We start from the raw sequence: 13,234 nt of genomic DNA on the forward strand, positions 1-13,234 counted from the left end.
ATGATCACTAGATTATGGATATCGTACCCGAGGTTCTCGAGGGTGCAGAGAAAGATTTTTTGGACAGTTTTCAAATCCAAGATGGCCGCCGCACAAAAATATGTATTCAGCAATATTGATATCGTGTCCGAGGTTCTCGAGGGTGAAGAAAACAATTTTGGGATCATTTTTAAATCCGAGATGGCCGCCGCTCAAAAGTATGATGACTAGATTATGGGTATCGTATCAGAGGTTCTCGAGGATGCTGAGAACGATTTTGTGATCATTATTCAAATCCTAGATTGCCGCCGCACAAAATTATGATTTCAGAAATATGGATATCGTACCCGAGGTTCTCGAGGGTGCAGAGAAAGATTTTGTGGACAGTTTTCAAATCCAAGATGGCCGCCGCTCAAAAGTATGATAACTACATTATGGGTATCTTATCCCAGATTCTCGAGGGTGCTGATAACGATTTTGTGATCATTTTTCTAATCCAAGATGGCCGCCGCACAAAATTATGATAACTACATTATGGGTAGCGCATCCGAGGTTCTCGAGAGTGCAGAAAACAATTTTGGGATCATTTTTAAATCCAAGATGGCCGCCGCTCAAAAGTATGATAACTACATTATGGACATCGTAACCCAGGTTCTCGAGGGTGCTGAGAACAATTTTGTGATCATTTTTCAAATCCAATATGGCTGCCGCACAAAATTATGATTTCAGCAATATGGATATCGTATCCTAGGTTCTCGAGAGTGCAGAAAACAATTTTGGGATCATTTTCAAATCCAAGATGGCCGCCGCTCAAAAGTATGATAACTACATTATGGGTATCGTATCCCAGGTTCTCGAGGGTGCTGAGAACGATTTTGTGATCAGTTTTCAAATCCAAGATGGCCGCCGCTCAAAAGTATGATAACTACATTATGGGTATCGTATCCCAGGTTCTCGAGGGTGCTGAGAACAATTTTGTGATAATTTTTCAAATCCAAGATGGCCGCCGCACAAAAATATGTATTCAGCAATATGGATATCGTGTCCGAGGTTCTCGAGGGTGAAGAAATCAATTTTGGGATCATTTTTAAATCCGAGATGGCCGCCGCTCAAAAGTATGATCACTAGACTATGGATATCGTACCCGAGGTTTTCGAGGGTGCAGAGAAAGATTTTTTGGACAGTTTTCAAATCCAAGATGGCCGCCGCTCAAAAGTATGATAACTACATTATGGGTATCGTATCCCAGGTTCTCGAGGGTGCTGAGAACAATTTTGTGATAATTTTTCAAATCCAAGATGGCCGCCGCACAAAATTATGATTTCAGAAATATGGATATCGTACCCGAGGTTCTCGAGGGTGCAGAGAAATATTTTGTGGACTGTTTTCAAATCCAAGATGGCCGCCGCTCAAAAGTATGATAACTACATTATGGTATCGTAACCCAGGTTTTCGAGGGTGCTGAGAACAATTTTGTGATAATTTTTCAAATCCAAGATGGCCGCCGCACAAAAATATGTATTCAGCAATATGGATATCGTGTCCGAGGTTCTCGAGGGTGAAGAAAACAATTTTGGGATCATTTTTAAATCCGAGATGGCCGCCGCTCAAAAGTATGGTGACTAGATTATGGGTATCGTATCAGAGGTTCTCGAGGGTGCTGAGAACGATTTTGTGATGATTATTCAAATCCTAGATTGCCGCCGCTCAAAATTATGATTTCAGCAATATGGATATCGTACCCGAGGTTCTCGAGGGTTAGAGAAAGATTTTGTGGTCAGTTTTCAAATCCAAGATGGCCGCCGCTCAAAATAATGATAACTATATTATGGGAATCGTTTCCTAGGTTCTCGAGGGTGCAGAGAAAGATTTGGTGATCATTTTTCAAATCCAAGATGGCTGCCGCACAAAATTATGATTTCAGCAATATGGATATCGTATCCTAGGTTCTCGACAGTGCAGAAAACAATTTTGGGATCATTTTCAAATCCAAGATGGCCACCGCTCAAAAGTATGATAACTACATTATGGGTATCGTATCCCAGGTTCTCGAGGGTGCTGAGAACGATTTTGTGATCATTTTTCCAATCCAAGATGGCCGACGCTCAAAAGTATGATAACTACATTATGGGTATCGTATCCCAGGTTCTCGAGGGTGCTGAGAACAATTTTGTGATAATTTTTCAAATCCAAGATGGCCGCCGCACAAAAATATGTATTCAGCAATATGGATATCGTGTCCGAGGTTCTCGATGGTGAAGAAATCAATTTTGGGATCATTAAATCCGAGATGGCCGCCGCTCAAAAGTATGATCACTAGATTATGGATATCGTACCCGAGGTTCTCGAGGGTGCAGAGAAAGATTTTTTGGACAGTTTTAAAATCCAAGATGGCCGCCGCACAAAAATATGTATTCAGCAATATGGATATCGTGTCCGAGGTTCTCGAGGGTGAAGAAAACAATTTTGGGATCATTTTTAAATCCGAGATGGCCGCCGCTCAAAAGTATGATGACTAGATTATGGGTATCGTATCAGAGGTTCTCGAGGATGCTGAGAACGATTTTGTGATCATTATTCAAATCCTAGATTGCCGCCGCACAAAATTATGATTTCAGCAATATGGATATCGTACCCGAGGTTCTCGAGGGTGCAGAGAAAGATTTTGTGGACAGTTTTCAAATCCAAGATGGCCGCCGCTCAAAAGTGTGATAACTACATTATGGGTATCTTATCCCAGATTCTCGAGGGTGCTGATAACGATTTTGTGATCATTTTTCTTATCCAAGATGGCCGCCGCACAAAATTATGATAACTACATTATAGGCAGCGCATCCGAGGTTCTCGAGAGTGCAGAAAACAATTTTGGGATCATTTTTAAATCCAAGATGGCCGCCGCTCAAAAGTATGATAACTACATTATGGACATCGTAACCCAGGTTCTCGAGGGTGCTGAGAACAATTTTGTGATCATTTTTCAAATCCAATATGGCTGCCGCACAAAATTATGATTTCAGCAATATGGATATCGTATCCTAGGTTCTCGAGAGTGCAGAAAACAATTTTGGGATCATTTTCAAATCCAAGATGGCCGCCGCTCAAAAGTATGATAACTACATTATGGGTATCGTATCCCAGGTTCTCGAGGGTGCTGAGAACGATTTTGTGATCAGTTTTCAAATCCAAGATGGCCGCCGCTCAAAAGTATGATAACTACATTATGGGTATCGTATCCCAGGTTCTCGAGGGTGCTGAGAACAATTTTGTGATAATTTTTCAAATCCAAGATGGCCGCCGCACAAAAATATGTATTCAGCAATATGGATATCGTGTCCGAGGTTCTCGAGGGTGAAGAAATCAATTTTGGGATCATTTTTAAATCCGAGATGGCCGCCGCTCAAAAGTATGATCACTAGATTATGGATATCGTACCCGAGGTTTCCGAGGGTGCAGAGAAAGATTTTTTGGACAGTTTTCAAATCCAAGATGGCCGCCGCTCAAAAGTATGATAACTACATTATGGATATCGTATCCCAGGTTCTCGAGGGTGCTGAGAACGATTTTGTGATCATTTTTCCAATCCAAGATGGCCGCCGCTCAAAAGTATGATAACTACATTATGGGTATCGTATCCCAGGTTCTCGAGGGTGCTGAGAACAATTTTGTGATAATTTTTCAAATCCAAGATGGCCGCCGCACAAAATTATGATTTCAGAAATATGGATATCGTACCCGAGGTTCAAGAGGGTGCAGAGAAATATTTTGTGGACAGTTTTCAAATCCAAGATGGCCGCCGCTCAAAAGTATGATAACTACATTATGGTATCGTAACCCAGGTTCTCGAGGGTGCTGAGAACAATTTTGTGATAATTTTTCAAATCCAAGATGGCCGCCGCACAAAAATATGTATTCAGCAATATGGATATCGTGTCCGAGGTTCACGAGGGTGAAGAAAACAATTTTGGGATCATTTTTAAATCCGAGATGGCCGCCGCTCAAAAGTATGGTGACTAGATTATGGGTATCGTATCAGAGGTTCTCGAGGGTGCTGAGAACGATTTTGTGATGATTATTCAAATCCTAGATTGCCGCCGCACAAAATTATGATTTCAGCAATATGGATATCGTACCCGAGGTTCTCGAGGGTTAGAGAAAGATTTTGTGGTCAGTTTTCAAATCCAAGATGGCCGCCGCTCAAAAGAATGATAACTATATTATGGGAATCGTTTCCTAGGTTCTCGAGGGTGCAGAGAAAGATTTGGTGATCATTTTTCAAATCCAAGATGGCTGCCGCACAAAATTATGATTTCAGCAATATGGATATCGTATCCTAGGTTCTCGAGAGTGCAGAAAACAATTTTGGGATCATTTTCAAATCCAAGATGGCCACCGCTCAAAAGTATGATAACTACATTATGGGTATCGTATCCCAGGTTCTCGAGGGTGCTGAGAACGATTTTGTGATCATTTTTCCAATCCAAGATGGCCGACGCTCAAAAGTTTGATAACTACATTATGGGTATCGTATCCCAGGTTCTCGAGGGTGCTGAGAACAATTTAGTGATAATTTTTCAAATCCAAGATGGCCGCCGCACAAAAATATGTATTCAGCAATATGGATATCGTGTCCCAGGTTCTCGAGGGTGAAGAAATCAATTATGGGATCATTTTTAAATCCGAGATGGCCGCCGCTCAAAAGTATGATCACTAGATTATGGATATCGTACCCGAGGTTCTCGAGGGTGCAGAGAAATATTTTGAGGACAGTTTTCAAATCCAAGATGGCCGCCGCTGAAAAGTACGATAACTACATTATGGGTATCGTAACCCAGGTTCTCGAGGGTGCTGAGAACAATTTTGTGATAATTTTTCAATTCCAAGATGGCCGCCGCACAAAAATATGTATTCAGCAATATGGATATCGTGTCCGAGGTTCTGGAGGGTGAAGAAAACAATTTTGGGATCATTTTTAAATCCAAGATGGCCTTCGCTCAAAAGTATGATAACTACATTATGGGTATCGTAACCCAGGTTCTCGAGGGTGCTGAGAAGAATTTTGTGATAATTTTTCAAATCCAAGATGGCCGCCGCACTAAAATATGTATTCAGCAATATGGATATCGTGTCCGAGGTTCTCGAGGGTGAAGAAAACAATTTTGGGATCATTTTTAAATCCGAGATGGCCGCCGCTCAAAAGTATGATGACTAGATTATGGGTATCGTATCAGAGGTTCTCGAGGGTGCTGAGAACGATTTTGTGATCATTTTTCCAATCCAAGATGGCCGACGCTCAAAAGTATGATAACTACATTATGGGTATCGTATCCCAGGTTCTCGAGGGTGCTGAGAACAATTTTGTGATAATTTTTCAAATCCAAGATGGCCGCCGCACAAAAATATGTATTCAGCAATATGGATATCGTGTCCCAGGTTCTCGAGGGTGAAGAAATCAATTTTGGGATCATTTTTAAATCCGAGATGGCCGCCGCTCAAAAGTATGATCACTAGATTATGGATATCGTACCCGAGGTTCTCGAGGGTGCAGAGAAATATTTTGAGGACAGTTTTCAAATCCAAGATGGCCGCCGCTGAAAAGTACGATAACTACATTATGGGTATCGTAACCCAGGTTCTCGAGGGTGCTGAGAACAATTTTGTGATAATTTTTCAAATCCAAGATGGCCGCCGCACAAAAATATGTATTCAGCAATATGGATATCGTGTCCGAGGTTCTGGAGGGTGAAGAAAACAATTTTGGGATCATTTTTAAATCCAAGATGGCCTTCGCTCAAAAGTATGATAACTACATTATGGGTATCGTAACCCAGGTTCTCGAGGGTGCTGAGAAGAATTTTGTGATAATTTTTCAAATCCAAGATGGCCGCCGCACTAAAATATGTATTCAGCAATATGGATATCGTGTCCGAGGTTCTCGAGGGTGAAGAAAACAATTTTGGGATCATTTTTAAATCCGAGATGGCCGCCGCTCAAAAGTATGATGACTAGATTATGGGTATCGTATCAGAGGTTCTCGAAGGTGCTGAGAACGATTTTGTGATGATTATTCAAATCCTAGATTGCCGCCGCACAAAATTATGATTTCAGCAATATGGATATCGTACCCGAGGTTCTCGAGGGTGCAGAGAAAGATTTTGTGGTCAGTTTTCAAATCCAAGATGGCCGCCGCTCAAAAGTATGATAACTACATTATGGGTATCGTAACCCAGGTTCTCGAGGGTGCTGAGAACAATTTTGTGATCATTTTTTAAATCCAAGATGGCCGCCGCACAAAATTATGATTTCAGCAATATGGATATCGTACCCGAGGTTCTCGAGGGTGCAGAGAACAATTTTGTGATAATTTTTCAAATCCAAGATGGCCGCCGCACAAAAATATGTATTCAGCAATATGGATATCGTGTCCCAGGTTCTCGAGGGTGAAGAAATCAATTTTGGGATCATTTTTAAATCCGAGATGGCCGCCGCTCAAAAGTATGATCACTAGATTATGGATATCGTACCCGAGGTTCTCGAGGGTGCAGAGAAATATTTTGAGGACAGTTTTCAAATCCAAGATGGCCGCCGCTGAAAAGTACGATAACTACATTATGGGTATCGTAACCCAGGTTCTCGAGGGTGCTGAGAACAATTTTGTGATAATTTTTCAAATCCAAGATAGCCGCCGCTCTAAAATATGTATTCAGCAATATGGATATCGTGTCCGAGGTTCTCGAGGGTGAAGAAAACAATTTTGGGATCATTTTTAAATCCGAGATGGCCGCCGCTCAAAAGTATGATGACTAGATTATGGGTATCGTATCAGAGGTTCTCGAGGGTGCTGAGAACGATTTTGTGATCAGTTTTCAAATCCAAGATGGCCGCCGCACAAAATTATGATTTTTGCAATATGGATATCGTACCCGAGGTTCTCGAGGGTGCAGAGAAAGATTTTCTGGACAGTTTTCAAATCCAAGTTGGCCGCCGCTCAAAAGTATGATAACTACATTATGGGTATCGTAACCCAGGTTCTCGAGGGTGCTGAGAACAATTTTGTGATCATTTTTCAAATCCAAGATGGCCGCCGCACAAAATTATGATTTCAGCAATATGGATATCGTACCCGAGGTTCTCGAGGGTGCAGAGAACGATTTTGTGATCATTTTTCAAATCCAAGATGGCCGCCGCTCAAAAGTATGATAACAACATTATGGGTATCGTATCAGAGGTTCTCGAGGGTGCTGAGAACGATTTTGTGATCATTTTTCAAATCCAAGATGGCCGCCGCACAAAATTATGATTTTTGCAATATGGATATCGTACCCGAGGTTCTCGAGGGTGCAGAGAAAGATTTTCTGGACAGTTTTCAAATCCAAGATGGCCGCCGCTCAAAAGTATGATAACTACATTATGGGTATCGTAACCCAGGTTCTCGAGGGTGCTGAGAACAATTTTGTGATAATTTTTCAAATCCAAGATGGCCGCCGCACAAAAATATGTATTCAGCAATATGGATATCGTGTCCGAGGTTCTCGAGGGTGAAGAAAACAATTTTGGGATCATTTTTAAAACCAAGATGGCCTTCGCTCAAAAGTATGATAACTACATTATGGGTATCGTAACCCAGGTTCTCGAGGGTGCTGAGAAGAATTTTGTGATAATTTTTCAAATCCAAGATGGCCGCCGCACAAAAATATGTATTCAGCAATATGGATATCGTGTCCGAGGTTCTCGAGGGTGAAGAAAACAATTTTGGGATCATTTTTAAATCCGAGATGGCCGCAGCTCAAAAGTATGGTGACTAGATTATGGGTATCGTATCAGAGGTTCTCGAGGGTGCTGAGAACGATTTTGTGATCATTTTTCAAATCCAAGATGGCTGCCGCACAAAATTATGATTTCAGCAATATGGATATCGTATCCTAGGTTCTCGAGAGTGCAGAAAACAATTTTGGGATCATTTTCAAATCCAAGATGGCCACCGCTCAAAAGTATGATAACTACATTATGGGTATCGTATCCCAGGTTCTCTAGGGTGCTGAGAACGATTTTGTTATCATTTTTCCAATCCAAGATGGCCGCCGCTCAAAAGTATGATAACTACATTATGGGTATCGTATCCCAGGTTCTCGAGGGTGCAGAGAAAGATTTTGTGGTCATTTTTCAAATCCAAGATGGCCGCCGCAAAAAATTTTATTTTTACCAATGTGGATATCGTGTCCGAGGTTCTCGAGGGTGCTGAGAACGATTTTGTGATCATTTTTCAAATCCAAGATGGCCGCCGCACAAAATTATGATTTTTGCAATATGGATATCGTGTCCGAGGTTCTCGAGGGTGAAGAAAACAATTTTAGGAATGATCCGAGATGGCCGCGGCTCAAAAGTATGATAACTACATTATGGGTATCGTATCCCAGGTTCTCGAGGGTGCTGAGAACAATTTTGTGATAATTTTTCAAATCCAAGATGGCCGCCGCACAAAAATATGTATTCAGCAATATTGATATCGTGTCCGAGGTTCTCGAGGGTGAAGAAATCAATTTTGGGATCATTTTATATCCGAGATGGCCGCCGCTCAAAAGTATGATCACTAGATTATGGATATCGTACCTGAGGTTCTCGAGGGTGCAGAGAAATATTTTGTGGACAGTTTTCAAATCCAAGATGGCCGCCGCTCAAAAGTACGATAACTACATTATGGGTATCGTAACCCAGGTTCTCGAGGGTGAAGAAAACAATTTTGGGATCATTTTTAAATCCGAGATGGCCGCCGCTCAAAACTATGATGACTAGATTATGGGTATCGTATCAGAGGTTCTCAAGGGTGCTGAGAACGATTTTGTGATCAGTTTTCAAATCCAAGATGGCCGCCGCACAAAATTATTATTTCAGCAATATGGATATCTTACCCTAGGTTCTCGAGGGTGCAGAGAAAGATTTTCTGGACAGTTTTCAAATCCAAGATGGCCGCCGCTCAAAAGTATGATAACTACATTATGGGTATCGTAACCCAGGTTCTCGAGGGTGCTGAGAACAATTTTGTGATCATTTTTCAAATCCAAGATGGCCGCCGCACAAAATTATGATTTCAGCAATATGGATATCGTACCCGAGGTTCTCGAGGGTGCAGAGAAAGATTTTGTGGTCATTTTTCAAATCCAAGATGGCCGCCGCAAAAAATTTTATTTTTACCAATGTGGATATCGTGTCCGAGGTTCTCGAGGGTGCTGAGAACGATTTTGTGATCATTTTTCAAATCCAAGATGGCCGCCGCACAAAATTATGATTTTTGCAATATGGATATCGTGTCCGAGGTTCTCGAGGGTGAAGAAAACAATTTTAGGAATGATCCGAGATGGCCGCCGCTCAAAAGTATGATAACTACATTATGGGTATCGTATCCCAGGTTCTCGAGGGTGCTGAGAACGATTATGTGATCATTTTTCCAATCCAAGATGGCCGCCGCTCAAAAGTATGATAACTACATTATGGGTATCGTATCCCAGGTTCTCGATGGTGCTGAGAACAATTTTGTGATAATTTTTCAAATCCAAGATGGCCGCCGCACAAAAATATGTATTCAGCAATATGGATATCATGTCCGAGGTTCTCGAGGGTGAAGAAATCAATTTTGGGATCACTTTTAAATCCGAGATGGCCGCCGCTCAAAAGTATGATCACTAGATTATGGATATCGTACCCGAGGTTCTCGAGGATGCAGAGAAAGATTTTTTGGACAGTTTTCAAATCCAAGATGGCCGCCGCTCAAAAGTATAATAACTACATTATGGGTATCGTATCCCAGGTTCTCGAGGGTGCTGAGAACTATTTTGTGATCATTTTTCCAATCCAAGATGGCCGCCGCTCAAAAGTATGATAACTACATTATGGGTATCGTAACCCAGGTTCTCGAGGGTGCTGAGAACAATTTTGGGATCATTTTCAAATCCAGGATGGCCGCCGCTCAAAAGTATGATAACTTCATTATGGACATCGTAACCCAGGTTCTCGAAGGTGCTGAGAACAATTTTGTGATCATTTTTCAAATGCAAGAGGCCGCCACACAAAATTATGATTTCAGCAATATGGATATCGTACCCGAGATTCTCGAAGGTGCAGAGAAAGATTTTGTGGTCAGTTTTCAAATCCAAGATGGCTACCGCTCAAAAGTATGATAACTATATTATGGGTATCGTAACCCAGGTTCTCGAGGGTGCTGAGAACAATTTTGTGATCATTTTTCAAATCCAAGATGGCCGCCGCACAAAATTATGATTTCAGCAGTATGGATATCGTACCCGAGGTTCTCGAGGGTGCAGAGAACGATTTTGTGATCATTTTTCAAATCCAAGATGGCCGCCGCACAAAATTATGGTTTCAGCAATATGGATATCGTACCCTAGGTTCTCGAGGGTGCAGAGAAAGATTTTATGGACAGTTTTCAAATCCAAGATGGCCGCCGCTCAAAAGTATGATAATTACATTATGGGTATCGTATCCCAGGTTCTCGAGGGTGCTGAGAACGATTTTGTGATCATTTTTCCAATCCAAGATGGCCGCCGCTTAAAAGAATGAAAACTAGATTATGGGAATCGTATCCTAGGTTCTCAAGGGTGCAGAAAACAATTTTGTGATCATTTTTCAAATCCAAGATGGCCGCCGCACAAAATTATGATTTCAGCAATATGGATATCGTACCCGAGGTTCTCGAGGGTGCAGAGAAAGATTTTGTGGTCATTTTTCAAATCCAAGATGGCCGCCGCAAAAAATTTTATTTTGACCAATGTGGATATCGTGTCCGAGGTTCTCGAAGGTGCAGAAAACAGTTTTGGGATCATTAATAAATCGGAGATGGTCGCCGCTCAAAAGAATGATAACTAGATTATGGGAATCGTATCCTAGGTTCTCGATGGTGCAGAGAAAGATTTGGTGATCATTTTTCAAATCCAAGATGGCTGCCGCACAAAATTATTATTTCAGCAATATTGATATCGTATCCTAGGTTCTCGAGAGTGCAGAAAACAATTTTGGGATCATTTTCAAATCCAAGATGGCTGCCGCTCAAAAGTATGATAACTACATTATGGGTATCGTATCCCAGGTTCTCGAGGGTGCTGAGAACAATTTTGGGATCATTTTCAAATCCAAGATGGCCGCCGCTCAAAAGTATGATAACTGCATTATGGGTATCGTATCCTAGGTTCTCGAGGGTGCTGAGAACAATTTTGGGATCATTTTCAAATCCAAGATGGCCGCCGCTCAAAAGTATGATAACTTCATTATGGGTATCGTATCCCAGATTCTCGAGGGTGCTGAGAACGATTTTGTGATCATTTTTCCAATCCAAGATGGCCGCCGCTCAAAAGTATGATAACTACATTATGGGTATCGTATCCCAGGTTCTCGAGGGTGCTGAGAACAATTTTGTGATAATTTTTCAAATCCAAGATGGCCGCCGCTCAAAAGTATGATAACTACATTATGGGTATCGTAACCCAAGTTCTCGAGGTTGCTGAGAACAATTTTGTGAAAATTTTTCAAATCCAAAATGGCCGCCGCACAAAATTATGATTTCAGCAATATGGATATCGTACCCGAGGTTCTCCAGAGTGCAGAGAACGATTTCGTGATCATTTTTCAAATCCAAGGTGGCCGCCGCACAAAACTATAATTTCAGCAATATGAATATCGTATCCCAGGTTCTCGAGGAAGCTGAGAACAATTTAGTGATCATTTTTCAAATCCAAGATGGCCGCCGCACAAAACTATGATTTCAGCAATGTGGATATCGTACCCGAGGTTCTTGAGGGTGCAGAGAACGATTTTGTGATCATTTTTCAAATCCAAGATGGCCGCTCAAAAGTATGATAACTACATTATGGGTATAGTATCCGAGGTTCTCGAGAGTGCAGAAAACAATTTTGGGATCATTTTTAAATCCGAGATGGCCGCCGCTCAAAAGTATGATGACTAGATTATGGGTATCGTATCAGAGGTTCTCGAGGGTGCTGAGAACGATTTTGTGATCAGTTTTCAAATCCAAGATGGCCGCCGCACAAAATTATGATTTTTGCAATATGGATATCGTACCCGAGGTTCTCGAGGGTGCAGAGAAAGATTTTGTGGTCATTTTTCAAATCCAAGATGGCCGCCGCAAAAAATTTTATTTTCACCAATGTGGATATCGTGTCCGAGGTTCTCGAGGGTGCTGAGAACGATTTTGTGATCATTTTTCAAATCCAAGATGGCCGCCGCACAAAATTATGATTTTTGCAATATGGATATCGTACCCGAGGTTCTCGAGGGTGCAGAGAAAGATTTTCTGGACAGTTTTCAAATCCAAGATGGCCGCCGCTCAAAAGTATGATAACTACATTATGGGTATCGTAACCCAGGTTCTCGAGGGTGCTGAGAACAATTTTGTGATAATTTTTCAAATCCAAGACGGCCGCCGCACAAAAATATGTATTCAGCAATATGGATATCGTGTCCGAGGTTCTCGAGGGTGAAGAAAACAATTTTGGGATCATTTTTAAATCCGAGATGGCCGCCACCCAAAAGTATGATGACTAGATTATGGGTATCGTATCAGAGGTTCTCGAGGGTGCTGAGAACGATTTTGTGATCATTTTTCTAATCCAAGATGGCCGCCGCTCAAAAGTATGATAACTACATTATGGATATCGTACCCGAGGTTCTCGAGGGTGCAGAGAAAGATTTTGTGGTCATTTTTCAAATCCAAGATGGCCGCCGCACAAAATTGTGATAACTACATTATGGGCAGCGCATCCGAGGTTCTCGAGAGTGCAGAAAACAATTTTGGGATCATTTTTAAATCCAAGATGGCCGCCGCACAAAATTATGATTTCAGCAATATGGATATCGTACCCGAGGTTCTCGAGGGTGCAGAGAAAGATTTTGTGGTCATTTTTCAAATCCAAGATGGCCGCCGCAAAAAAATTTATTTTCACCAATGCGGATATCGTGTCCGAGGTTCTCGAAGGTGCAGAAAACAATTTTGGGATCATTTTTAAATCGGAGATGGTCGCCGCTCAAAAGAATGATAACTAGATTATGGGAATTGTATCCTAGGTTCTCGATGGTGCAGAGAAAGATTTGGTGATCATTTTTCAAATCCAAGATGGCTGCCGCACAAAATTATGATTTCAGCAATATTGATATCGTATCCTAGGTTCTCGAGAGTGCAGAAAACAATTTTGGGATCATTTTCAAATCCAAGATGGCCGCCGCTCAAAAG

This window comes from Leptidea sinapis, chromosome 19, assembly GCF_905404315.1.
Source record: "Leptidea sinapis chromosome 19, ilLepSina1.1, whole genome shotgun sequence".
Lineage (NCBI taxonomy): Eukaryota > Metazoa > Arthropoda > Insecta > Lepidoptera > Pieridae > Leptidea > Leptidea sinapis.